Genomic DNA, 26,133 nt, shown 5'->3' with positions numbered 1-26,133 from the left:
GACCTGAATAAGCACAGCGAGGGCAAACGTTACGCAAACGCTGCAGGAATGTTAGAATGACACTGCAGTAGCACTGCGGGCAACCTGAGCCTACAGGCATTGTCTTGTAATTGTGATAGGAGACTAACAGCTGCTTGAGGAAGGATGAGACGGAGAAAGAGCGAGGGAGAGACAGAGGAGTGAAACAGGAGATCATGGTCGAGGTCAATTCCATTCCAGTTCCAACTAATTCAGGAAATGAATTGTAACTCAACACATGTAATCTCTTTATGGAATCTCTTCACGGGAAACTGTGGGTAACTGTCAGTTCTTAACTTGAATGAGTGTAATTGTAATGGAATCAAGCACCCTCAACACAGATTGGGTCTCCCGAGTGGTGCAGCGGTCTAAGGCACTGCATCCAGTGCAAGAGTCGTCACTGCAGTACCTGGTTTGAATCCAGGCTGCATCACATCCGGCCGTGATTGGCAATCCCATAGGGCGGCGCACAATTGGCCCAGCGTTCGTCCAGGTTTGGCCGGGGTAGGCTGTCATTGTAAATAAGAATTTGTTCTTAACTGACTTGCATAGTTAAATAAAGGTTAAATAAAAAAATTAAAAAAAACACAGAAAGAGAGAGAGGGAAAGAAAGTGAGTAAAAGATGAAATGGAGGGTTTAGGAAAGATAAGTGGGAAAGGGAGAGAGAGATGGATTTCTTACCAGGAGCTAGGTCAGGGTGTGAATATTTCATGGTGGGGCTTTCTCTTGTTACTCTCTGGCTAGTTCACTCATTCTTAATGCTTTCTACTACCCCTTTTGATTCCTTAATAATTGACAATGCCATGGCACTCTGGCAAAAAAAACAAACGCATATGCAAATACACAGACACAAATACATCAAAACTGTCGCTTCCACACTCTCCCTATTCTAACTCAATCACACACACACACACATCAACCCCCCTTCCAAACCACCCACCCCCCTCTCCAAATGCTAAATGGCATCATTGTGATGACACTCTGTATATCTCATGTGAAATCAAGAGTGGGGTTCACCCTTTCCCCATCAAATCATTCCTCACTCAATGGGTCAGTGAAGTCTGAGGCTTTGAAGTCCACACACACACACACACACACACACACACACACACACACACACACACACACACACACACACACACACACACACACACACACACACACACACACACAGAGAATGGCAGTTTACTCTCAGTGAGTGTGTGTGAGTGAATCTCCAGTTCCTCATGTTACACTTGAGCCTTTCATCTCTGACCCCTCATATTAGAGAGAGAAGGAGAGAGAGAGAGATAAATAGAAAGAGAGGACCATGACAGAAAGAGGAGTAATTGTATGTGTTCCTTCTCCATGTAACCTTAGAGCTCAACTTCACCTGCCAACATCTCACACCACCTCACCATGAGAAATTCACACCTATCGCTTTCAGTTAATAACCACCAAATCACTTTCTCATCAATATTGGAAAGGAGAGAGAGAGAGAGCGAGACAGTACTCATACTTTAGCCAGTGCTTGAATCTACTGATTAGTGAATAGCATTGCTGGCAGCAGATCAGCCATACACTGGCTATACCCACACGTTTGTGTCATATACTGCTCATACAGCCATCTAGTCCATTTTCAAGACTGAAAACCTTTTCCTTCCCACAGGAAGTCCCTATAGAAAGTCTACACCTCTTTGAACGGTTTCAAATTATGTTGCGTTACAAAGTGGAATTGAAATAGATTTATTCGTATTTTTTGGTCATTGATCTACAGAAAATATACCATAATGTCAAAATGAAAATTAAATTCTACAAATATTTGCAAACAAATTACAATTAGATAAAAAATAGTTGTTGCATAAGTATTCACCCCCTTTGTTTACGCAAAGCCTAAATTAGTTCTGTACAATTTGGCTTAACAAATCACGTAAGTTAAATGGACTCACTCTGTGTGAAATAATAGGGGTTGACATGATTTGTGAATAACTAGCCCTTCCTCTGTCACCCATACATACAACATCTGTAAAGTCCCTTAGTCAAGTATTGTATTTCAAGACCAGATTCAACGACAAAGACCAGGTAGCTTGGAAAGCTTCATAAAGAAGGGCAATGATTGGTAGATGGGGCGGCAGTGTAGCCTAGTGGTTAGAGCATTGGACTAGTAACCGAAAGGTTGCAAGTTCAAATCCCCGAGCTGACAAGGTACAAAATCTGTCGTTCTGCCCCTGAACAGGCAGTTAACCCTAGGCCGTCATTGAAAATAAGAATTTGTTCTTAACTGACTTGCCTAGTAAAAATAAAGGTAAATTAAATGGGTACCAATAACAAATCAGACATTGAATATATCTTTAGGCATGGTCAAGTTAATATTTATTCTGTGGATGATGTATTAAACCACCCAGACACATCAAATATGCAGTCGTCCTTCTGAACTGAACTGAGCTGCAGGACAGGAAGGAAACTGGAAACTGTTGAGGGATGTCTCCCTGAGGCAATTGGGAATTTTAAAACAGCGACAGAGTTCAATGGCTGTGATGGGAGCAAACTGAGGATAGATCAACAACATTGTAAAATATTCCAAAACATACATATGTATTCAAGAAGGCACTAAAGTAATAGTGGGGAAAAACACAGCAAAATAATACATTTTTTTGGTCTAAATGAAAAGTCTTATCTTATCTTAAAACAGCACATCGCTGAGTAACTGCGTCCTTATTTTCAAGCATGGTGGTGGCTGCATCATCATTGGGTACAGTGTGTTCGGGAAGTATTCAGACACCTTCACCTTTTCCACATTTTGTTACGTTATAGCCTTACTCTAAAATGGATAGAATATCTACAAAGCGAAAACAGGTTTAGACATTTTTGCAAATGTATATGCAAAAAAAAAACAGAAATACCTTATTTACATAAGTATCCAGGCCCTTTGCTAGGAGACTCGAAATTGAGCTCAGGTGCATCCTGTTTCTATTGATCATCCTTGATGTTTCTACAACTTGATTGGAGTTCACCTGCGGTAAATGACATTGATTGGAAATGATTTGGAAAGGCACACACCTGTCTATATAAGGTCCCACAGTTTACAGTGCATGTCAGAGAAAAAAACAAGCCATGAGGTCGAAGGAATTGTCCGTAGAGCTCTGAGACAGGATTGTGCCCAGGCACAGATCTGGGGAAGGGTCCGAAAAAAATTCTGCAGCATTGAAGGTCCCCAAGGACACAGTGGCCTCCATCATTCTTAAATGTAAAACGTTTGAACCACCAAGACTCTTCCAAACTGAGCATTCGGGGGAAAAGGGGAGGTGAAAAGGGGAGGTGACCAACTGAGCAATCAGGGGAGAAGGGCCTTGGTCAGGGAGGTGACCAAGAAACCAATGGTCACTCTGACAGAGCTCCAGAGTTCCTCTGTGGAGATGGTTGTCCTTCTGGAAGGTTCTCCCATCTGTGCAGCACTCCACCAATCAGACCTTTATGGTAGAGTGGCCAGACTAAAGCCACTCCTCAGTAAAAGGCACATGACAGCCCACTTGGAATTTCCCAAAATGCCCCTAAAGGACTCTGTCCATGAGAAACATGTGATGGTGTGATGAAACCAAGATTGCACTCTTTGGCCTGAATGCCAAGCGTCACGTCTGGAGGAAAACCTGACACCATCCCTACGGTGAAACATGGTGATGGCAGCATCATGCTGTGGGGATGCTTTTCAGCGGCAGGGACTGGGAGACTAGTCAGGTTCGATGGAAAGATGAACACAGTAAAGTACAAAGAGATCCTTGATGAAAAACCTGCTCCAGAGCACTCAGGACCTCGGACTGGGGCGAAGGTTTACCTTCCAACAGGACAACGAGCCTAAGCACACAGCCAAGACAATGCTGTAGTGGCTTTGGGACAAGTCACTGATTGTCCTTGAGTGGGACTCACCCACAAACAGGACCAAGCCTGGCCTGTTGAGGACTGACAGACTCCATCCTAGCTGGAGGGGTGCTCTCATCTTATCTACAAACATAGACAGGGCTCTAGCTCCACAATGAAATAGGGTGCAGGCCAGGCTGCAGGCTGTTAGCCAGCCTGCCAGCTTAGTGGAGTCTGCCACTAGCACAGTCAGTGTAGTCAACTCAGCTATCCCCATTGAGACCGTGTCTGTGCCTCGACCTAGGTTGGGCAAAACTAAACATGGCGGTGTTCGCCTTAGCAATCTCACTAGAATAAAGACCTCCTCCATTCCTGCCATTATTGAAAGAGATTGTGATACCTCACATCTCAAAATAGGGCTACTCAATGTTAGATCCCTCACTTCCAAGGCAGTTATAGTCAATGAACTAATCACTGATCATAATCTTGATGTGATCGGCCTGACTGAAAAATTGCTTAATCCTGATGAATTTACTGTGTTAAATGAGGCCTCACCTCCTGGTTACACTAGTGACCATATCCCCCGCGCATCCCGCAAAGGCGGAGGTGTTGTTAACATTTATGATAGCAAATTTCAATTTACAGCTTCTAGTCATGAAATCTATGCAGCCTACTCGATCACTTTTTATAGCTACTGTTTACATGCTTCTTTGGCCATATACAGCATTCCTCACTCAATTCCCTGAATTCCTATCGGACCTTGTAGTCATGGCAGATAATATTCAAATTTTTGGTGACTTTAATTTTCACATAGAAATGTCCACAGACAAAAGGCTTTCGGAGCCATCATCGACTCAGTGGGTTTTGTCCAACATGTTTCCAGACCTACTCACTGCCACAGTCATACTCTGGACCTAGTTTTGTCCCATGGAATAAATGTTGTGGATCCTAATGTTTTTCCTCATAATCCTGGACTATCGGACCACCATTTTATTACGTTTGCAATCGCAACAAATAATCTGCTCAGACCACAACCAAGATTCATCAAAAGTTGTGCTATAAATTCTCGGACAACCCAAAGATTCCTAGATGCCTTTCCAGACTCCCTCCGCCTACCCAAGGATGTCAGAGTACAAAAATCAGTTAACCACCTAACTGAGGAACTCAATTTAACCTTGCACAATACCCTAGATGCAGTCGCACACCTAAATACCAAAAACATTTGTCAAAAGAATCTAGCACCCTGGTATACAGAAAATACCGGAGCTCTGAAGCAAGCTTCCAGAAAATTGGAACGGAAATGGCGCTACACTAAACTGGAAGTCTTCTGACTAGCTTGGATAAACAGTACCCTGCAGTATCAAAGATTCCTCACTGCTGCTCAATCATCCTATTTTTCCAACTTAATTGAGGAAAATAAGAACGATCCAAAGAATATTTGATACTGTCACAAAGCTAACTAAAAATCAGCATTCCCCAAGAGAGTATGGCTTTCACATCAGCAGTGATAAATTCATGAACTTCTTTGAGGAAAAAAATCATGATCATTAGAAAGCAAATTACAGAACTCCTCTTTAAATCTGCGTATTCCTCCTAAGCTCAGTTGTCCTGAGTCTACACAACTCTGCCCGGACCAAGGATCAAGGGAGACACTAAAGTGTTTTAGTACTATATCGCTTGACACATTGATGAAAATAATCATGGCCTCTAAACCTTCAAGCTGCATCCTGGACCCTATTCCAGCTAAACTACTGAAAGAGCTGCTTCCAGTGCTTGGCCCTCCTTTGTTGAACATAATAAACAGCTCTCTATCCACCGGATGTGTACCAAACTCACTAAAAGTGGCAGTAATAAAGCTTCTCTTGAAAAAGCCAAACCTTGACCCAGAAAATATTTAAAAAACTATCGGCCTATATCAAATCTCCCATTCCTCTCAAAACGTTTTGCAAGATCTGTTGCACAGTAACTCACTGCCTTCCTGAAGTCAAACAATGTATACTAAAATCTTCAGTCTGGGTTTAGACCCCATCATTGCACTGAAACTGCACTTGTGAAGGTGGTAAATGACATTTTAATGGCGTCAGACCGAGGATCTGCATCTGTCCTCGTGCTCCTCGACCTTAGTGCTGCTTTTGATACCATCGATCACCACATTCTTTTGGAGAGATTGGAAACCCATATTGGTCTACATGGACAAGTTCTGGCCTGGTTTAGATCTTATCTGTTGGAAAGATATCAGTTTGTCTCTGTGGATGGTTTGTCCTCCAACAAATCAACTGTAAATGTTGGTGTTCCTCAAGGCTCCGTTTTAGGACCACTATTGGTTTCATTATATATTTTACCCCTTGGTGATGTCATTCGGAAACATAATGTTAACTTTCACTGCTATGTGGATGACACACAGCTGTACATTTCAATGAAACATGGTGAAGCACAATAATTGCCCATAAGGAAGTGGATGGCGGTAAATGTTCTACTTTTAAACTCAACAAAACAGAGTTGCTTATTCTAGGTCCCAAGAAACAAAGAGATCTTCCGTTGAATCAATCTAATCTTGATCAATTAATCTTGATGGTTGTACAGTCGTCTCAAATAAAACTGTGAAGGACTACAACAATGCTCTACTTTCCGGCTACCCGGATAAAGCAATAAATAATCTGCTAGAATCTTGAATAGAAACAAAACATGTGATCATTTTACTCCAGTGCTAGCTTCTCTACACTGGCTTCCTGTTAAAAGGAAAGGGCTGATTTCAAGGTTTTACTGCTAACCTACAAAGCATTATATGGGCTTGCTCCAACCTATCTTTCTGATTTGGTCCTGCCGTACACACCTAAACGTACGCTACGGTCGCACGATGCAGGCCTCCTTACTGTCCCTAGAATTTCTAAGCAAACAGCTGGAGGCAGGGCTTTCTCCTATAGAGCTCAATTTTTATGGAATGGTCTGCCTATCCATGTGAGATCTTTGTGGGCTATACTCGGCCTTGTCTCAGGATAGAAAGTTGGTGGTTTTAGATATCCCTCTAGTGGTGACGGGGCTGTGCTTTTTGGTCTCCCGACCCCTCCTGTCTCAGCCTCCAGTATTTATGCTGCAGTAGTTTATGTGTCGGGAGGCTAGGGTCAGTTTGTTATATCTGGACTATTTCTCCTGTCTTATCCGTGTGTGAATTTAAGTATGCTCTCTCTAATTCTCTCTTTTTCTCTCTCTCTTTCTCTCTTTCTCTCGGAGGCTATGAAAAGCCAACTGACATTTACTCCTGAGGTGCTGACTTGTTGCACCCTCAACAACCACTGTGATTATTATTATTTGACCCTGCTGGTCATCTATGAACATTTGAACATCTTGGCCATGTTCTGTTATAATCTCCACCCTGCACAGCCAGAAGACGACTGGACACCCCTCATAGCCTGGTTCCTCTCTAGGTTTCTTCCTAGGTTTTGGCCTTTCTAGGGAGTTTTTCCTAGCCACCGTGCTCCTACACCTGCATTGCTTGCTGTTTGGGGTTTTAGGCTGGGTTTCTGTACAGCACTTTGTGACATCAGCTGATGTAAGAAGGGCTTTATAAATACATTTGATTGATTGATTACTTTTTTATTTCCAATATGAATAAAGTAGTCCAATATGATTGTGAGGTGATTCAAAATCAAATCAGCCTTTATTTGCCACAAGTGCCGAATACAACAAGTGTAGACTTTACCGTGAAATGCTTACTTACAAGCCTTTAACCGACAGTTAAGCCTTACAGGCCTTTAACCAACGGATTCAGTGTGCAGGGGTACAGGCTAGTTGAGGTAATCTGTACATGTAGGTGGGGGCGAAGTGACTATGCATAGGTAACAAACAGCGAGTATAGCAGTGTACAAGAGGGGGGGTCAATGTAAATTGTCCGGTGGCGATTTTTATGAATTGTTCATCAGTCTAATGGCTTCGGGGTAGAAGCTGTTGAAGAGCCTTGTGGTCCTAGAATTTGGTACCACTTGCCATGTGGTAGCCGAAAAAACAGTCTATAACTTGGGTGACTGGAGTCTCTGACAATTTTATGGGCTTTCCTCTGACACCGCCTATTATATAGGTCCTGGATGGCAGGAAGCTTGGCCCCTGTGATGTACTGGGCCGTTCGCATTACCCTCTATAGCACCTTACGGTCAGATGCCGAACAGTTGCCATACCAGGCGGTGATGCAACCGGTCAGGATGCTCTCAATGGTGCAGCTGTAGATCCTTTTGAGGATCTGGGGGCCCATGCCAAATCTTTTCAGTCTCCTGAGGGGGGAAAAGGTTTTGTCGTGCCCTCTTCACGACTGTCTTGGTATGTTTGGACCATGGTAGTTTGTGATGTGGAAACCAAGGAACTTGAAAAACTCTCAACCCGCCCCACTACAGCCTTGTCGATGTTAATGGGGTCTGTTCGGCCCGCATTTCCTGTAGTCCACGTTCAGCTCCTTTGTCTTGATCACATTGAGGGAGAGCTTGTTGTCCTGGCACCACACTGCCATTTCTCTGACCTTTTCCCTATAGGCCGTCTCATCATTGACGGTGTTGGAGTCGTGTTTGGCCACGCAGTTGTGGGTGAACAGGGAATACAGGAGGGGACTAAGTACACACCCCTGAGGGGCCCCAGTGTTAAGGATCAGCGTGGCAGATGTATCGTTGCATACTCTTACTACCTAGGGGCGGTCTGTCAGGAAGTCCAGGATCCAGCTGCAGAGGGAGGTGTTTAGTCCCAGAGTCCTTAGCTAAGTGATGAGTTTTATGTGCACTATGGTTTTGAATGCTGAGCTGTAGTCGATGAACAGCATTCTCACATAGGTGTTCCTATTGTCCAGGTTAGAAAGGGTGGTGTGGAGTGCGATTGAGATTGCGTTATCTGTGGATCTGTTGGGGCGGTATGTGAATAGGAGTGGGTCTAGGGTGTCCAGGAGGATGCTGTTGATGTGAGTCATGATCAGCCTTTCAAAGCACTACATGGCTACTGACATGAGTGCCACGGGGTTGTAATCATTTAGGCAGGTTACCTTTGCTTCCTTGGGTACAGGGACTATGCCGGTCTGCTTGAAACATGTAGGTGTTACAGACTCGGTCAGGGAGAGGTTGAAAATGTCAGTAAAGACACTTGACAGTTGGTCTTCACATGTTTTGAGTAGACGTCCTGGTAATCCGTCTGGCCAAGCGGATTTGTGAACGTTTACTTGGTCTAAGGTTTTGTTCACATCAGTTACAGAGAGTGTTATCACACAGTCATCCAGAACAGCTTGTGCTCTTGTGCATGCTTCAGTTTTGCTTGCCTTGAAGCGAGCATAAAAGGCATCTAGCTCGTCTGGTAGGCTTGCGTCACCGGGCAGCTCGCGCCTGGGTTTCCCTTTGTAGTCTGTAATAGTTTTCAAGCCCTGCCACATCCGACGAGCGTCAGAGACGGTGTAGCAGGATTTAATCTTAATCCTGTATTGACGTTTTGCTTGTTTGGTGGTTCGTCTGAGGGCATAGTGGGATGTCTTATAAGCATCCGGATTAGTGTCCCGCTCCTTTAGCTCGATGCGGATGTTGCCTGTAATCCATTGCTTCTGGTTGGGATATGTACATACAGTCACTGTGGGGATGACTTCGTCAGTGCACTTATTGATGAAGCCAATGACTGAGGTGGTGTATTCCTCAATGCCATTGGATGAATCCCAGAACATTTTCCAGTCTGTGCTAGCAAAAGGTGGTCTAGGATTTTTTTCCCCTGGTTTTTCCCTTGGTAAAACTGATTTAAGCTTGCCTGCATTAAAGTCCCCGGCCACCAGGAGCACCACTTCTGGGTGAGCATTTTCTTCTTTGCTTATGGCCTTATAGAGTTGGCTGAGAATGGTCTTAGTGCCAGCTTTGCTTTGTGGTGGTTAATAGACGGCTACGAAAATACAGATGAGAACTCTCTTGGTAGATAGTGTGGTCGACAGCTTATCATAAGGTACTCTACCTCAGGTGAGCAATACCTCGAGACTTCTTCTTTGCGCACCAGCTGTTATTGACAAAAAGACACACACCCCCACCCCTCATCTTACCAGAGGTAGCGTCTCTGTTCTGTCGGTGCATGGAAAATCCCGCCAGCTCTATATTGTCAGTTTCTTTTTTCAGCCACGTCTCGGTGAAACATAGGATGTTACAGTTTTTAATGCCTTTTGGAAAAATCACTAATCCTATAGGATTTGTTAACCAGCACCCCAACACCTTGACAGAGCTTGAATAATTTTGAAAAGAATAATGGGCAAATATTGCACGCAAAGCTCGTATGAGACTCACCCAAGAAGAATCACAGCTGTAATCACTGCCAAAGGTGATTCTAACATGTATTGACTCTGTGTCACTCCCTGATTTGTTTCACCTGTCCTTATGCTTGTCTCCACCCCCCTCCAGGTGTCACCCATCTTCCCCATTATCCCCTGTGTATTTATTCCTGTGTTTTCAGTCTGTCTGTCTGTTGCCAGGTCGTCTTGTTTGGTCAAGCCTTCCAGCGTTTTTGTGCCTGCCTGCTTTTCCTCCAGTCTCTCTTTTCTCGTCCTCCTGGTTTTTGACACTTGCCTGTTCTGACCCTGTACCCTCCCTCCGGACCACTCGACCTGAGCCTGCCTGCCGTTCAATGCCTTGGCCCCTGTTCTGGACTATCGACCCCTACCTGCTTTGACCTGTCGTTTGCCTGCCCTTCTGGTTACAATAAATATTGTTACTTCACACAGTCTGCTCTTGGGTCTTGATATCTTGGATCCTGATACTCTGGGATGAATACTTATCTAATCAAGGTGTATTAGTGTTTTATTTATCATGAATCTTAAAAAATGTTGGAAGAAAAATTCTACTTTGACATTAGAGTATTTTGTGTAGATCATTGACCAAAGAAATTACAATTAAATCCAATATAATCCAACTTTGTAACACAATAAAATGTAAAGAAATTGAAGGGGGATGTAGACTTTCTTTTGGCACTGTAAATAGGTGGTCTTAAAATATATTATTTTTTATGAATTTATTTAACTTGGCAAGTCAGTTAAGAACAAATTCTTATTTACAATGACGGCCTACCCCGGCCAAACCCTAATCCGGGCGACACTGGGCCAATTGTGCGCTGCCCTTTGAGACTCCCAATCACGGACGGTTGTGATACAGCCTGTTGTCCTACATTGCCCACACTGTCCAACCTGGTCCAGGATGCCATACTGTGTAAGGACTAGGGACTCAGCAGGAGCTTTCATCTATACTCTCTCACTGTCATTATGACTCAGGACTTCATTTGGCCTCATCCACCCATAAAGGGAAATTCTGGTGTAATTCTATAGATTACTTTAGTTCCATGGATATTTCTCAATGGGACACCCACTGACAGTCACTCGCACATACATGCAAAAACAGGCGCACGTACGTACGCAAGTAAACACACACAGCAAACACACACACACACACACACACACACACACACACACACACACACACACACACACACACACACACACACACACACACACACACACACACACACACACACACACACACACACACACATTATTTGGAAAGGAATCATAGAGCCCCCCTCATCTATTTATTCAATGTTTGTCTGGAATTGTAAGTATTTTTGTGTTCACTATTACTTTGTAGTCATCTGAAAATCAAATCTATCATTTTTACTAAATATGACTAAAACAGTAACTAAATCTATAGAATCATTAGGAGCATTTAGCACCACAGTACATGTGGCGTGGCATGACATCTAAACAGGCCCTCTGACATGCGTACACATACTGAAACTTAAACATGCATACTGTACACACCTTTGATTGGATAAACACTCTGCATAAACATCCAGATACATTAGAAATGCCAAATGACAGAAATACTGTTCATCATCACTCAATGGACATATGTTACAACATTGTCTGGATTTCCTGTGCATGTGTTTGTAATTTGTACCTAGAGTGTACGTGTGTGGATGACCCGTTTACTGTAAGACGTGTACTTGTGTGCTTTCCATGTATGCGGTTCTCTCTCTGAGCATGTGTGTGTAAGGTGTGTGTGTGTGTGTGTCGTGTCCAAGAGTCTAAGGTCAATAATCTTGATCAGATTTTCTCCCATTCTCTCCTGCTGCTTTTGACAGTGATATAAAGTCTCAAACACGTCGCAGGTTTGGTCAAAAGCTTGCTCCCACACTTTCAGTTCCCTCCACACGGTCTCAAACACAAGCACCCACACACTGACACACACTCAAACGTTGAGAAACAGCTGATTGACCGCGTCCACGTCCAAAACCTTCAGTGATTTCTCAACCTCATTTCTCACCAAGCCGCAAGTATGTTTCGCACGGAATCACCTCTTCTGTCTGCGTGTGTGTGATACCAAATGGTACGATGAATAATCACATTTTGAACAAGTGTGTCCTTCAGACGTCAATGGGAAAAGGTGGTTTCCAGCTTGACCTTATTCACAGATATAAAATGCAGAATGTGTTTTATTAGTCACAGTGTTTGGTCCTGTTGGTCTATTTCTGATCTGGTCAACAGATGTCACATTGCAGAGATCCTGATCTGCTTTTGCAGAAATGGGCCCGTCAGCTCAATGACATTGACAACCTTGTCCTTGGTGTCATACTGAAAATATTGTGAGAGTGTGGATCAGGGATTGAAAGGGTGACATACTGAATGGCATGTCTTTCAGGAGGACGATGAGGTGGTACGATGACCTGAGAGAATAATTGTTGAAGTGTGCCAGGGAAAGAGGGGTTAACTTCCACCCAACCTTCCTTTTCAGGTTTCTGTCTCTTCTCTGCACAGGATAACATGAACCACAACAGATGGGACCCCCATAACACCCTGTCCCACGTCCCCCTGTCTTGTCACACACACACACGCCCCCCCCTCCTAATTAAGCCAAGCACATGGTCTCCTTTTCCTTGAGAGGGGTTTAGACCTCGTTGCCACAGCCAATTAGTCTGGCTGACTGCATCCTGGACTGATCAGCTCTGCTGTCCACACACACACACACACACACACACACACACACACACACACACACACACACACACACACACACACACACACACACACACACACACACACACACACACACACACACACACTCTTAACTCCTATTGTCTCCTGCAGTGCATGGCCACTTGTGTTTACATGATCAATGCATGTCTCTATGTTAGGGCTTGTGTGAGTAGATGTATAGTGCCTTTAGGAAGTATTCACACCCCTTGACTTTTACTACATTTTCTTGTGTCACAAAGTGGGATTCACTTAAATGGATTTAATTGTCATTTTTTATCAACGATCTAAACAAAATACTTGAACGTCAATGTGAAAGAACATGTTTAATATTTGTTTAAAAAAACACAAACAAAACAAATATATTTTTATTTGATAGGTATTCAACATCCTGAGTTGCCATAGCAATAGACTCGGACACTCACGAACATTCACCGTCTTCTTGTCAAGCAACTTCAGTGTAGATTTGGCCTTGTGTTTTAAGTTATTGTCCTGCTAAATGTTGAATTAAAACTTATTCGGGATCGGTTGAGCTAATGAAGGCTAAAGCGATTAGCATGAGGTTGTAAGTAACAAGAACATTTCCCAGGACATAAACATATCTGACATTGGCAGAAAGCTTAAATTCCTGTTAATCTAACTTCACTGTCCAATTTACAGTAGCTATTACAGTGAAAGAATACCATGCTATTGTTTGAGGGGAGTGCACAATTTTGAACATGAAAAGTTATTCATAAACAAATTAGGCACATTTGGGCAGTCTTGATACAACGGTTTGAACAGAAATGCAATGGTTCATTGGATCAGTTAAAAACTTTGCACATACACCGATGCCATCTAGTGGCCCAAATCTAAATTGCAGCTGGCCTGGAATAATACATTCTGACCTTTTTAATACATTCTGGTTGTTTTTTTCTTTGTTTTATCTTTTACCAGATCTATTGTGTTATATTCTACTTCATTCCTTTTACATTTCCATGAACTTCAGAGTGTTTCCTTTCAAATGGTACCAAGAATATGCATATCCTTGCTTCAGGGCCTTAGCTACAGGCAGTTAGATTTGGGTATGTCATTTTAGGCGGAAATTGAAAAAAAGGGGGTAATCCTTAATCTCCCAGTGTCTGGTTGAAAGCAGACAGAACCAGCTTTTCCTCTAGAATGTTGCGTGTGCTCCCCAGACCTTAACAATTACAAGTATACACATAACATGATGAATAGAATATAGTACATACATATGAGATGAGTAATGCTAGATATATAAACATTAGAAGCATTATTAAAGTGTTTATCAAACTCTTCTGTGTGTGTTTTATAGCAAGTGCCGTGTGTGTGTGTGTGTGTGTGTGTGTGTGTGTGTGTGTGTGTGTGTGTGTGTGTGTGTGTGTGTGTGTGTGTGTGTGTGTGTGTGTGTGTGTGAGAGAGAAAATGGTTATAAATACATGAAAATGGTTATAAATAGTTATGCCTCATAAAAATAGCCTTTGAAGGCGCAACAAATGCTAACGTGGAGTTTTTCTGAAAGTGACTAACTCAGACGAAGGGTATAAATAAATGTGTGAAAATCCGTGCGGTCTACAACGAAGGAACAATTGACTACCTTACTCATACCAGAACTGTGTGGTACTAAGTGACAAATATGGAGAGGAAGAACGAGAGAGAGAGAGAAAAATGCAAAGATTTTTAAAAACATGCAACCTTTGGCGTCAGAGGTAGATGCTTACACCCATCCACCATCCCCATTCACTACTGAAACCTATTTGAAGGTAACAGTGCTCACTGTTGTTCCTAGTGGCCGGTTTCCACGTACTCTCCCGACATCCTCAAACATGGATGGAAGTCGAATACTGACATGTATCGCGTGTGACCTACCTGCATTTATTGTGTGCTAAAACTGTTACACAGCATGTGTTGGATTTCACACCATGTTCGGAACACACACTTGCTACACAGTACCCTCAGTACTCTCTCTCTTTGTCAAGTATTGCAATCCAACACTTTCCCATGTTTCCAAATCATTTTATCACTTCCTCTGTTACAAAATCTCTATGTTTTCACTCAAAGTAACTAACCAATCCCGCCCACACTCGTGGACGCACGCACACCACACAGACACACACACACACACACCACACACACTTTCAATCACCCATACACACTTGCCCATGCGAACGCAGAGCCTCGTTAGGCACGTGTGTATGAAGTAAAGTGAAGTGAAAGTGTGTGAAAGTGAATGTTTTTGCCCAGACCACTCGGCACAGAGGAAACTGACTGAGACTGTAGCCTGCAGTTGAGGAAGCCAGAATAGCTGTGTGTGGCTCTAGTGCTGACTGAGCCCGTTCACTATGGGTGTGTTGCTTCTCAAACATGTGAGTGTTGTTGAGTGTGTTGTCCTGTGTGTGTTTATATGGTAAAGCCGAAAGAATGTGCACATACTGTAGAGTGAGACACATTCAAGAGGAGGAATGATTTAGTAAAGAAGAAATATACATAAAGAGAAAGAGAAGAGAGAGAGAGAAAGAACTAGTGAAAAAATATATACAACTATTCAATCTCCAAAAAAATAGATAGATTCCTGGATTAAGAAACATGGGAAACATGGATGAATGTTTAATTCTGACTTGAGACTGAGCTTGTAGATAAATTGTCTGGACCTTTGTGTTAAAACACTCACACACACACACTGTCGGCGCCGGCTTCTACTTCCGGCGCCGACAGAGATGGCCGCCTCGCTTCGCGTTCCTACGAAACTATGCAGTTTTTTGTTTTTTTACGTGTTATTTCTTACATTAGTACCCCAGGTCATCTTAGGTTTCATTACATACAGTCGAGAAGAACTACTGTATATAAGATCAGCGTCAACTCACCATCAGTACGACCAAGAATATGTTTTTCGCGACGCGGATCCTGTGTTCTGCCTTACAAACAGGACAACGGAATGGATCGCATGCAGCGACCCAAAAAAACGACTCCGAAAAAGAGGGAAATGAGGCGGTCTTCTGGTCAGACTACGGAGACGGGCACATCGTGCCCCACTCCCTAGCATTCTTCTTGCCAATGCCAGTCTCTTGACAACAAGGTTGATGAAATCCGAGCAAGGGTAGCATTCCAGAGGGACATCAGAGACTGTAACGTTCTGTGCTTCACGGAAACATGGCTCACTGGAGAGACGCTATCCGAAGCGGTGCAGCCAACGGGTTTCTCCACGCATCGCGCCGATAGAAACAAACACCTTTCTGGTAAGAAGAGGGGTGGGGGTGTATGCCTTATGGCTAACGAGGCATGGTGCGATGAAAGAAACATACAGGAACTCAAATCCTTCTGTTCACCTGATTTAGAATTCCTCACAATCAAATGTAGACCGCATTATCTACCAAAGAATTCTCTTCGATTATAATCACAGCCGTATATATCCCTCCCAAGCAGACACATCGATGGCTCTGAACAAACTTTATTTAACTCTTTGCAAACTGGAAACCATTTATCCGGAGGCTGCATTCATTGTTGCTGGGGATTTTAACAAGGCTAATCTGAAAACAAGACTCCCTAAATTTTATCAGCATATCGATTGCGCAACCAGGGGCGGAAAAACCTTGGATCACTGTTACTCTAACTTCCGCAACGCATATAAGGCCCTGCCCCGTCCCCCTTTCGGAAAAGCTGACCACGACTCCATTTTGCTGATACCTGCCTACAGACAAAAGCTAAAAAAAGAAGCTCCCACGCTGAGGTCTGTCCAACGCTGGTCCGACCAAGCTGACTCCACACTCCAAGACTGCTTCCATCACGTGGACTGGGACATGTTTCGTATTGTGTCAGTTAACAACATTGACGAATACGCTGATTCGGTGTGCGAGTTCATTAGAACGTGCGTTGAAGATGTCGTTCCCATAGCAACGATTAAAACATTCCCTAACCAGAAACTGTGGATTGATGGCAGCATTCGCGTGAAACTGAAAGCGCGAACCACTGCTTTCAATCAGGGCAAGGTGTCTGGTAACATGACTGAATACAAACAGTGCAGCTATTCCCTCCGTAAGGCTATCAAACAAGCTAAGCGTCAGTACAGAGACAAAGTAGAATCCCAATTCAACGGCTCAGACACAAGAGGCATGTGGCAGGGTCTACAGTCAATCACGGACTACAGGAAGAAATCCAGCCCAGTCACGGACCAGGATGTCTTGCTCCCAGGCAGACTAAATAACTTTTTTGCCCGCTTTGAGGACAATACAGTGCCACTGACACGGCCTGCAATGGAAACATGCGGTCTCTCCTTCACTACAGCCGAGGTGAGTAAAACATTTAAACGTGTTAACCCTCGCAAGGCTGCAGGCCCAGACGGTATCCCCAGCCGCGCCCTCAGAGCATGCGCAGACCAGCTGGCTGGTGTGTTTACGGACATATTCAATCAATCCCTATACCAGTCTGCTGTTCCCACATGCTTCAAGAGGGCCACCATTGTTCCTGTTCCCAAGAAAGCTAAGGTAACTGAGCTAAACGACTACCGCCCCGTAGCACTCACTTCCGTCATCATGAAGTGCTTTGAGAGACTAGTCAAGGACCATATCACCCCCACCCTACCTGACACCCTAGACCCACTGCAATTTGCTTACCGCTAAAATAGGTCCACAGACGATGCAATCTCAACCACACTGCACACTGCCCTAACCCATCTGGACAAGAGGAATACCTATGTGAGAATGCTGTTCATCGACTACAGCTCGGCATTCAACACCATAGTACCCTCCAAGCTCGTCATCAAGCTCGAGACCCTGGGTCTCGACCCCGCCCTGTGCAACTGGGTACTGGACTTCCTGATGGGCCGCCCCCAGGTGGTGAGGGTAGGTAACAACATCTCCTCCCCGCTGATCCTCAACACTGGGGCCCCACAAGGGTGCGTTCTGAGCCCTCTCCTGTACTCCCTGTTCACCCACGACTGCGTGGCCACGCACGCCTCCAACTCAATCATCAAGTTTGCGGACAACACAACAGTGGTAGGCTTGATTACCAACAACAACGAGACGGCCTACAGGGAGGAGGTGAGGGCCCTCGGAGTGTGGTGTCAGGAAAATAACCTCACACTCAACGTCAACAAAACTAAGGAGATGATTGTGGACTTGAGGACGCAGCAGAGGGAACACCCCCCTGTCCACATCAATGGAACAGTAGTGGAGAGAGTAGCAAGTTTTAAGTTCCTCGGCATACACATCACAGACAAACTGAATTGGTCCACTCACACAGACAGCATCGTGAAGAAGGCGCAGCAGCGCCTATTCAACCTCAGGAGGCTGAAGAAATTCGGCTTGTCACCAAAAGCACTCACAAACTTCTACAGATGCACAATCGAGAGCATCCTGGCGGGCTGTATCACCGCCTGGTACGGCAACTGCTCCGCCCTCAACCGTAAGGCTCTCCAGAGGGTAGTGAGGTCTGCACAACGCATCACCGGGGGCAAACTACCTGCCCTCCAGGACACCTACACCACCCGATGTTACAGGAAGGCCATAAAGATCATCAAGGACAGCAACCACCCGAGCCACTGCCTGATCACCCCGCTATCATCCCGAAGGCGAGGTCAGTACAGGTGCATCAAAGCTGGGACCGAGAGACTGAAAAACAGCTTCTATCTCAAGGCCATCAGACTGTTAAACAGCCACCACTAACATTGAGTGGCTGCTGCCAACACACTGACACTGACTCAACTCCAGCCACTTTAATAATGGGAATTGATGGGAAATGATGTAAATATATCACTAGCCACTTTAAACAATGCTACCTTATATAATGTTACTTACCCTACATTATTCATCTCATAGGCATACGTATATACTGTACTCTATATCATCGACTGCATCCTTATGTAATACATGTATCACTAGCCACTTTAACTATGCCACTTTGTTTACATACTCATCTCAAATGTATATACTGTACTCGATACCATCTACTGTATCTTGCCTATGCTGCTCTGTACCATCACTCATTCATATATCCTGATGTACATATTCTTTATCCCCTTACACTGTGTATAAGACAGTAGTTTAGGAATTGTTAGTTAGATTACTTGTTGGTTATTACTGCATTGTCGGAACTAGAAGCACAAGCATTTCGCTACACTCGCCTTAACATCTGCTAACCATGTGTATGTGACAAATAAAATTTGATTTGATTTGACACACACGCGCCCACACAAACCTTGCCACCATCCCTAGCGCTGTTAAGGCCTGCAAACAGTCGCTACTACACACCCTTGACTTCCTGTGAGACAGGAAATAGGTCAGAGTGGACTTTTGTGTGAGAAAAAGAGGGAACTATGAAGATTTATTGACATCACATTCACACAGTCTCTTGAAATAACCAGGGTTGTGTTTTTCTCTCTCACACTCTCCAATCTCCGAAACCGCAAAAGCAGAAATCCTTCTTGTCATTGTCTGGACTTGGTCTTTTTCCCCCATAATATAATAGTCTATATTTCTCTGTTTTACAGAGGGAGATGTGATACGTTATGTATAAGTAAACATGCATGTCCCCTTTAAGAACAGTGAAGAATCATTAGGATAGCAGATTAAGCTAAGTGCTAATTGCTAAACTAATGCAAATCTCTCAGAAGTGTAGATATGACTCATTGTGGTGCTTCATAGAAACATTGGCTAATCCACGAGAGGAGATTTGGGCAACGTAGGCAGCTCGCACCACTCGACTTTATGGCCAGGGATTGAGAAATAATCACCACAATCAGATTACATATGTGTGTATGAGTCAGTTAAACTGGTAATAAGCTACGGCTAACATGTTAAGCTATGGGAAACATCACCTTCAATGTTTCTCATATCATTCTTTCGACATGGGTTACCAATTTTTGTAGAGTATTGATTGATTTCCATGGAAAGTTTGGTTGTTGTTAGCCTAGGCCTATTGCAGGGGATTCAACTGACCCTACAAGGTCCGGAGTACTGCTGCTTTTCTGTTCTACCTAATAATTAATTGCACCTGTAAAGGACGTGACACTGTTTGTTAGCGAGTACCACTTCTTCCTGATTTGGCTCACACCCAGGCTCGATCTCAGGACATCTGCCTTGCTAGGACACGTCATCGCCCTCTCCTGAAGCGTCTTACCAGTTTGGCGCCATGCAAAAAGCTAGCTACTCGCTGGCGCAAGTGGGGACAGTTCAGACTGAGGAGTACATTTTGCACATCCCCATGTGTTCCATACCTACCTGGTGTCCCAGGTCTAATCTGTCCCTGTTAAGAGGGGAAGATTTTTAAAAAGCAGTGGAATTGGCTTCAAGGTCCAGATTTGAATTTGAGGGGCCTATGGGATGTTGCTTTGAGGGTTTTTAGTGGCTCTCTTTAGCCAAAATCGAAACACTGCAGATCCCATAACCTTTGGGCAATCCAAAGGTTACACTAAAGATGACATTTAACTGATTACAGGTAACTGATTTAGAAAGTAGACTAGCTAACCCTGCCAATCATCCCATCTCTCCAACAATCCCCTGCTTCCTTCCTTCGGGGTGCTCTGGGCTGCGGTTGCCAGATCTGAGGGGAAAGCCCCCTTAAACTCATTCTATTGATGCCAAAATGGGTGCCAGACCAGGGAAAGGAAGAGCAGGGGAAACGACACTTTGACGAGGAGCTCAGTCTGCCTGTGTCTATGAGTGTGTGAGTATCTCCTTGTACCGCCTGTGCGTGACCGCTGTGTATACACACGGGACTAGGCTTGTGGGGGGGCACAAAGTGGGGCGAGGAGGATAGTGGGTGAGGGTTTGTTGGTAAACCCCAAACATTAGAGGGAGAAATGCTCCTGTCTCATGTGCCTGGTGTGTGGGTGCTTTATGGCCTTTCTAGGCAGGAACCAGAGAGGAAGCTGGGGGAGAAGGAAGTCCTGTAACTACCCCCAGAACACCCTCACATCACTGGAGAGTAGAGAGGAGGACAGACCACCCAGACAGACAGACAGACAGACAGACAGACAGACAGACACACACTAGTATTTATAACAATAACTTATGAATCCCTTTCAGACTGTACCTTTCAGGTACCAAAGATTTATTCAAGCTTCTATTATACAATGAGCCCAAAAAGTCCACATAATCCACATACTTATGGAAAGCAGAGTATATTATATAAAAACAGTATGGGAATTACCACAGGAAATAACCCCAATTGCAGAGGGTTAAGTGAGGTTAATTTGAGGACAAATATCCATGGGTTCATAGATAATGTATCCATAGATATATACATACATAAAGGCTCCAAGGGGACAACATGCGGCATATCTAAGTCACTTTGTGTGTAATGCTAGAGAGGGCGACACACAGATGAGGTTAAACACAGCTGATTAAAAGGCAGTTGGTAACTGCAGAAACCACACACTCACTGACTTCAGTGATGTGGGGAACAGAGAGCGCTGCCGGAGCTCTCTCATCTCTACCCACAGCAGTGTGTAGGCAAACACACACACACATACACACTCTCAGAATTTGCACACTGTCACCATGTATTGATTTAATAGCCTACTCACGTGCTGAGGCATTGGGCTATGTCGTTGTGCAACCAATTCTACCTTGGGTTGGCAAACACACTCGCTCTCCCAGCTCATGGGTTAGGCTGGGCCAGACATTAGGTGGGTAATTGATCAAGCTTGTGTCTTTGGATGGCTGCCATTTTGGCTCTAACTAGAAACATTAGCATCAGTGCCAGGAATGCCACCTGCACTTCATTCTAATCACGGTGCTCAGTTTCCGGATGATGGTTTACATACGTTTCTTAGTAATGAATGGACAGGGGCTGTGTTCCAATTCTCTTCATTGGCTTCATATTCTGATCTCTGTTCCTTTATGATCACTGGGCAATATGTTTCCACAATATGTTTTTCATCCATCCTTGAAGTCTTAATAGATCAGTGTCTGTGTATAAAGCTGACTATGGCAAATGGTGTTGGTGGAGGTGGTTGAGGAGAGAGGGAGAGGAGGAGAGAGGCAGAGAAGGAGAGAGGCAGAGAAGGAGAGAGGCAGAGAAGGAGAGAGGCAGAGAAGGAGAGAGGGATAGAAGGAGAGAGGCAGAGAAGGAGAGAGGGATAGAAGGAGAGGGATAGAAGGAGAGGAGAGGGAGAGAGAAGGAGAGGGAGAAGGAGAGGGAGAGAAGGAGAGGGGAGAAGAGAGGAGAGGGGAGAAGGGAGAGGAGGGATAGAAGGAGAGGGAGAGAAGGAGAAGGAGAGAGGGAAAGAAGGAGAGGGGGAAAGAAGGAGAGAGGGAGATGAGGAGAGAGGGAGAGAATGCAAGAGGGAGAGGGGGAGAGAAGGCAAGAGGGAGAGGAGGAGAGAGGGAAAGAAGGAGAGAGAGAGAGGAGAGAGGGAGAGAAGGCAAGTGGGAGAGGAGAGCGGGAGAGGAGAGAGGGAGAGAAGGTGAGTGGGAGAGGAGAGAGGGAGAGAAGGTGAGTGGGAGAGGAGAGAGGGAGAGAAGGTGAGTGGGAGAGGAGAGAGGGAGAGAAGGTGAGTGGGAGAGGAGGAAGTGGGAGAGGAGGACAGAAGAAGCGTGGGTTATTAGGAGTTCTATGGAAAGTCCCTTATTTCCACTCTCTGGGTCTGTCTCCAGCCGGTCTGTGACTCACTGTGGCATCATGGTGCTGAGACACAGCAGGGTGATGCAGACGGCGAGGGCCACTAACGGTAAGACTACATGCACAAGAGCACTACATACAATTCACACCAGGCAGCATGGTTGCAGGTATTAAAACTACCCCTACCCCTACCCTAACCACAACCATGTTCATTTAAATGTTAGCATAGTGTGAATTCGGTTTGGATGCAGTGAAAGAATGGCGGAACAGAGAGAACATTCCATTTGGATACCAAGCAAGTCTCTGATAGACCCTACTTTACTGACTTTAGCCATTTCTTGTCAATCCGTTCCCTCTGCTGAAATGAACACCGGTCATTTTGAAACTTCTTGTTTCATCACACCCTCTCCATTTTCCTCATGTGTAGGTGAACACTTCGTGAATGTGAACATGTGTGGATGTGTTAACCGTTGTTTTTTGTTGGTTCGTCTGACTGTGTGGGCCGAGCTAATTCAAGTCATCATCATGTGATCCACAACAGCATCTTTATGAGGTTATTGAACAAACTCTTTCTTCTAGCTCTCTGTCTTTCTGTCGTTCTCCTCTTCTCCAGGTTCCTCCTCCCTGATTTCTAGTCCCTCCGTTCTCTCAGTCCTTGTCCCTCCTTTCTCTCAGTCCTTGTCCCTCCTTTCTCTCAGTACTTGTCCCTCCTTTCTCTCAGTCCTTGTCCCTCCTTTCTCTCAGTCCTTGTCCCTCCTTTCTCTCAGTCCTTGTCCCTCCTTTCTCTCAGTCCTTGTCCCTCCTTTCTCTCAGTCCTTGTCCCTCCTTTCTCTCAGTCCTTGTCCCTCCTTCTCTCAGTCCTTGTCCCTCCTTTCTCTCAGTCCTTGTCCCTCCTTTCTCTCAGTCCTTGTCCCTCCTTCTCTCAGTCCTTGTCCCTCCTTCTCTCAGTCCTTGTCCCTCCTTCTCTCAGTCCTTGTCCCTCCTTCTCTCAGTCCTTGTCCCTCCTTCTCTCAGTCCTTGTCCCTCCTTCTCTCAGTCCTTGTCCCTCCTTTCTCTCAGTCCTTGTCCCTCCTTTCTCTCAGTCCTTGTCCCTCCTTTCTCTCAGTCCTTGTCCCTCCTTCTCTCAGTCCTTGTCCCTCCTTTCTCTCAGTCCTTGTCCCTCCTTTCTCTCAGTCCTTGTCCCTCCTTTCTCTCAGTCCTTGTCCCTCCTTCTCTCAGTCCTTGTCCCTCCTTCTTCTCTCAGTCCTTGTCCCTCCTTCTCTCAGTCCTTGTCCCTCCTTCTCTCAGTCCTTGTCCCTCCTTCTCTCAGTCCTTGTCCCTCCTTCTCTCAGTCCTTGTCCCTCCTTCTCTCAGTCCTTGTCCCTCCTTCTCTCAGTCCTTGTCCCTCCTTCTCTCAGTCCTTGTCCCTCATTCTCTCAGTCCTTGTACCCCCTTCTCTCAGTCCTTGTCCCTCCTTCTCTCAGTCCTTGTACCCCCTTCTCTCAGTCCTTGTCCCTCTGGCTCCACCGGTCTGAGGTAACATCAAAGGTACAGAAAGCATCCACTACTACTACAACCATTAACTCATTACGTTGTCTTGGTCAAAAAAGTACACTTCGTACCCTTCACCTCACCTCACACACACACTCACTTCACCACACTCATACACACAGCCATTTTGTAGCTGTTGCTCAGGATCCGAGCAAATGTTGCATAGTGGGAGTGTCTTTGATCTGTGCTGTGTTGAGATGTTTATGTGCCCTCAGTCGTTTAGTGGTCCTCAGAAAACTTTAATTAATAGTGAGGGGTTGTGAGGAGGCTGTTTACCTCTCCACACAGTTTTTACAGAGATACAGTAGATTGACTGGTGAAACTCGACTGATATTGATTCATCTGTTGAATCAATCTGTCGTGTGTGTGTGTGTGTGTGTGTGTGTGTGTGTGCGTGCGTGCGTGCGTGCGTGCGGGTATGTTTATTTATTTAACCCTTATTGTACCAGGAAAGTTGACTGAGAACACATTCTCTGTTGGTTGAGTGGGATGGGGAGCGATCCCACTCATGATTTGACTTCTCACTCCTGTGTGTGGGTGTGTGTTTCTCTATGTATGTGTGTGTGGGTGTGTGTTTCTCTATGCATGTGTGTTTGTTTGTGTGCACGTCTCTATGCTTGAAAGCAGAACCTTACATTTGAATCCTTTGCTTTCGATTGTCTTATTTGGAGTGACTCATGCTGTAGCTGTGACACCATAGCTGTATTATTGCTGACTAATGGCCCTGCATTAAGTAAGATTAAAGCCATTTTCACTGGGTTGAGTAACATACATGGGTTTGATATGGAAGGAGAAACGCATGCTGAGACTGGGACTCTTGGGGTGGTCGATAGTCTGAAGCGGCTTCCCCTCCTCGCCTCCTGCCTTTCATCTGAACTGATCTGACAAGGCACCTGCTCCAGTAACACGTTTCAAGGCATCATCCTCTCGTAGGGATAGTTCAACACTCTATCAGCATGTTGGGGATTCTTATGGACTAGAAGGCTCTTGGCAGCCTTCCACAATAATCCCCCTTGGGAGGTTTCCTCACAATGCCACCATAGACGGTTTCAAGTAGGAGTTTTTTTCCACAGAGCTCACCAGATACGCTCTTGGTGTCACAGAGGGAATTCTAGACAATCTGACGTAAACAATGATTGTTGTGTTTGTTTCCCCTTGAGACTGGATTAGCTGACTGGTATTGCCTTGTCCACACCCTAACAACCTGTGTTTATGTTGTGTGTGTGAGAGTGTGTTAGACTGTGTGTGTGTGTGTGTGTGTGTGTGTGTGTGTGTGTGTGTGTGTGTGTGTGTGTGTGTGTGTGTGTGTGTGTGTGTGTGTGTGTGTGTGTGTGTGTGTGTGTGTGTGTGTGTGTGTGTGTGTGTGTGAATGTGTTGTCTTTGTGTATTAATCCATAAATCTGGTTCTTTGTTTTCTGATCTTTGTTGTTCTCCATGCTGTCTGGGTTTGTATTTTGAGTGTGTGTGTTTGTGTGTCTGCCTGCCTGCCTGTTAGCCTGCCGCCAGTGAGTTAACATCCGATATGTTTGTATATCTTGTGTGCATATTGTGTGTTTACGTGTGTGTATATGTGAATCCATATGTATGCATGTCTATGTGTTCTGGTGGCGTGGATACGTTAGCGTGGATTGCAGCCAAACTGGCTCGTGCCGGGGGACTTCCTCCTCTCAACCTGTTGTGGTTAGAAAGAGGAGCACCTTGAACAAAAAACACAATGTGTCTAGAAAGTTCTCTCCCTTTTCTTTCGTGGTTTGTTGTGTCTCGTCTCTGAAGTACAGTTAGAGAGACTCTTGTTTCATCCTGCAAGTAGGAGGAGCAGTGTGGTGTTTGAAGCTGGCGTCTTTCCTCAAAACACCGGGCACACCTGTAGTCTAAATTGCCAGTCTTGTCCCCTATCCCCTTCTTGTGTACTAACCAACCCCCCTTTAGCCTCAAAAACACTTCCGTAACCACACTTCAAAGCTTCTCAATCAAAAGCACATCTCTCGCTACTTTGACAATAGGGCCCAGGAGACCAAATCAACAAGCTCTCACAGTCTAACTGCAGAATTAGACATTTATCCACGTTTCTCCAAACGTCAAATTTAGAAGGTTAGGTGTTAAGGTTTTGGATAGGGTTAAAACATTAAGTTCAGGCATTCAATTATTCATACGTTTAAAAAAATAAGTGTTCACCACT

This window comes from Oncorhynchus masou, chromosome 29 (assembly GCF_036934945.1).
Source record: "Oncorhynchus masou masou isolate Uvic2021 chromosome 29, UVic_Omas_1.1, whole genome shotgun sequence".
Taxonomy (NCBI): domain Eukaryota; kingdom Metazoa; phylum Chordata; class Actinopteri; order Salmoniformes; family Salmonidae; genus Oncorhynchus; species Oncorhynchus masou.
Note: the sequence above shows the minus strand (reverse complement) of the source record.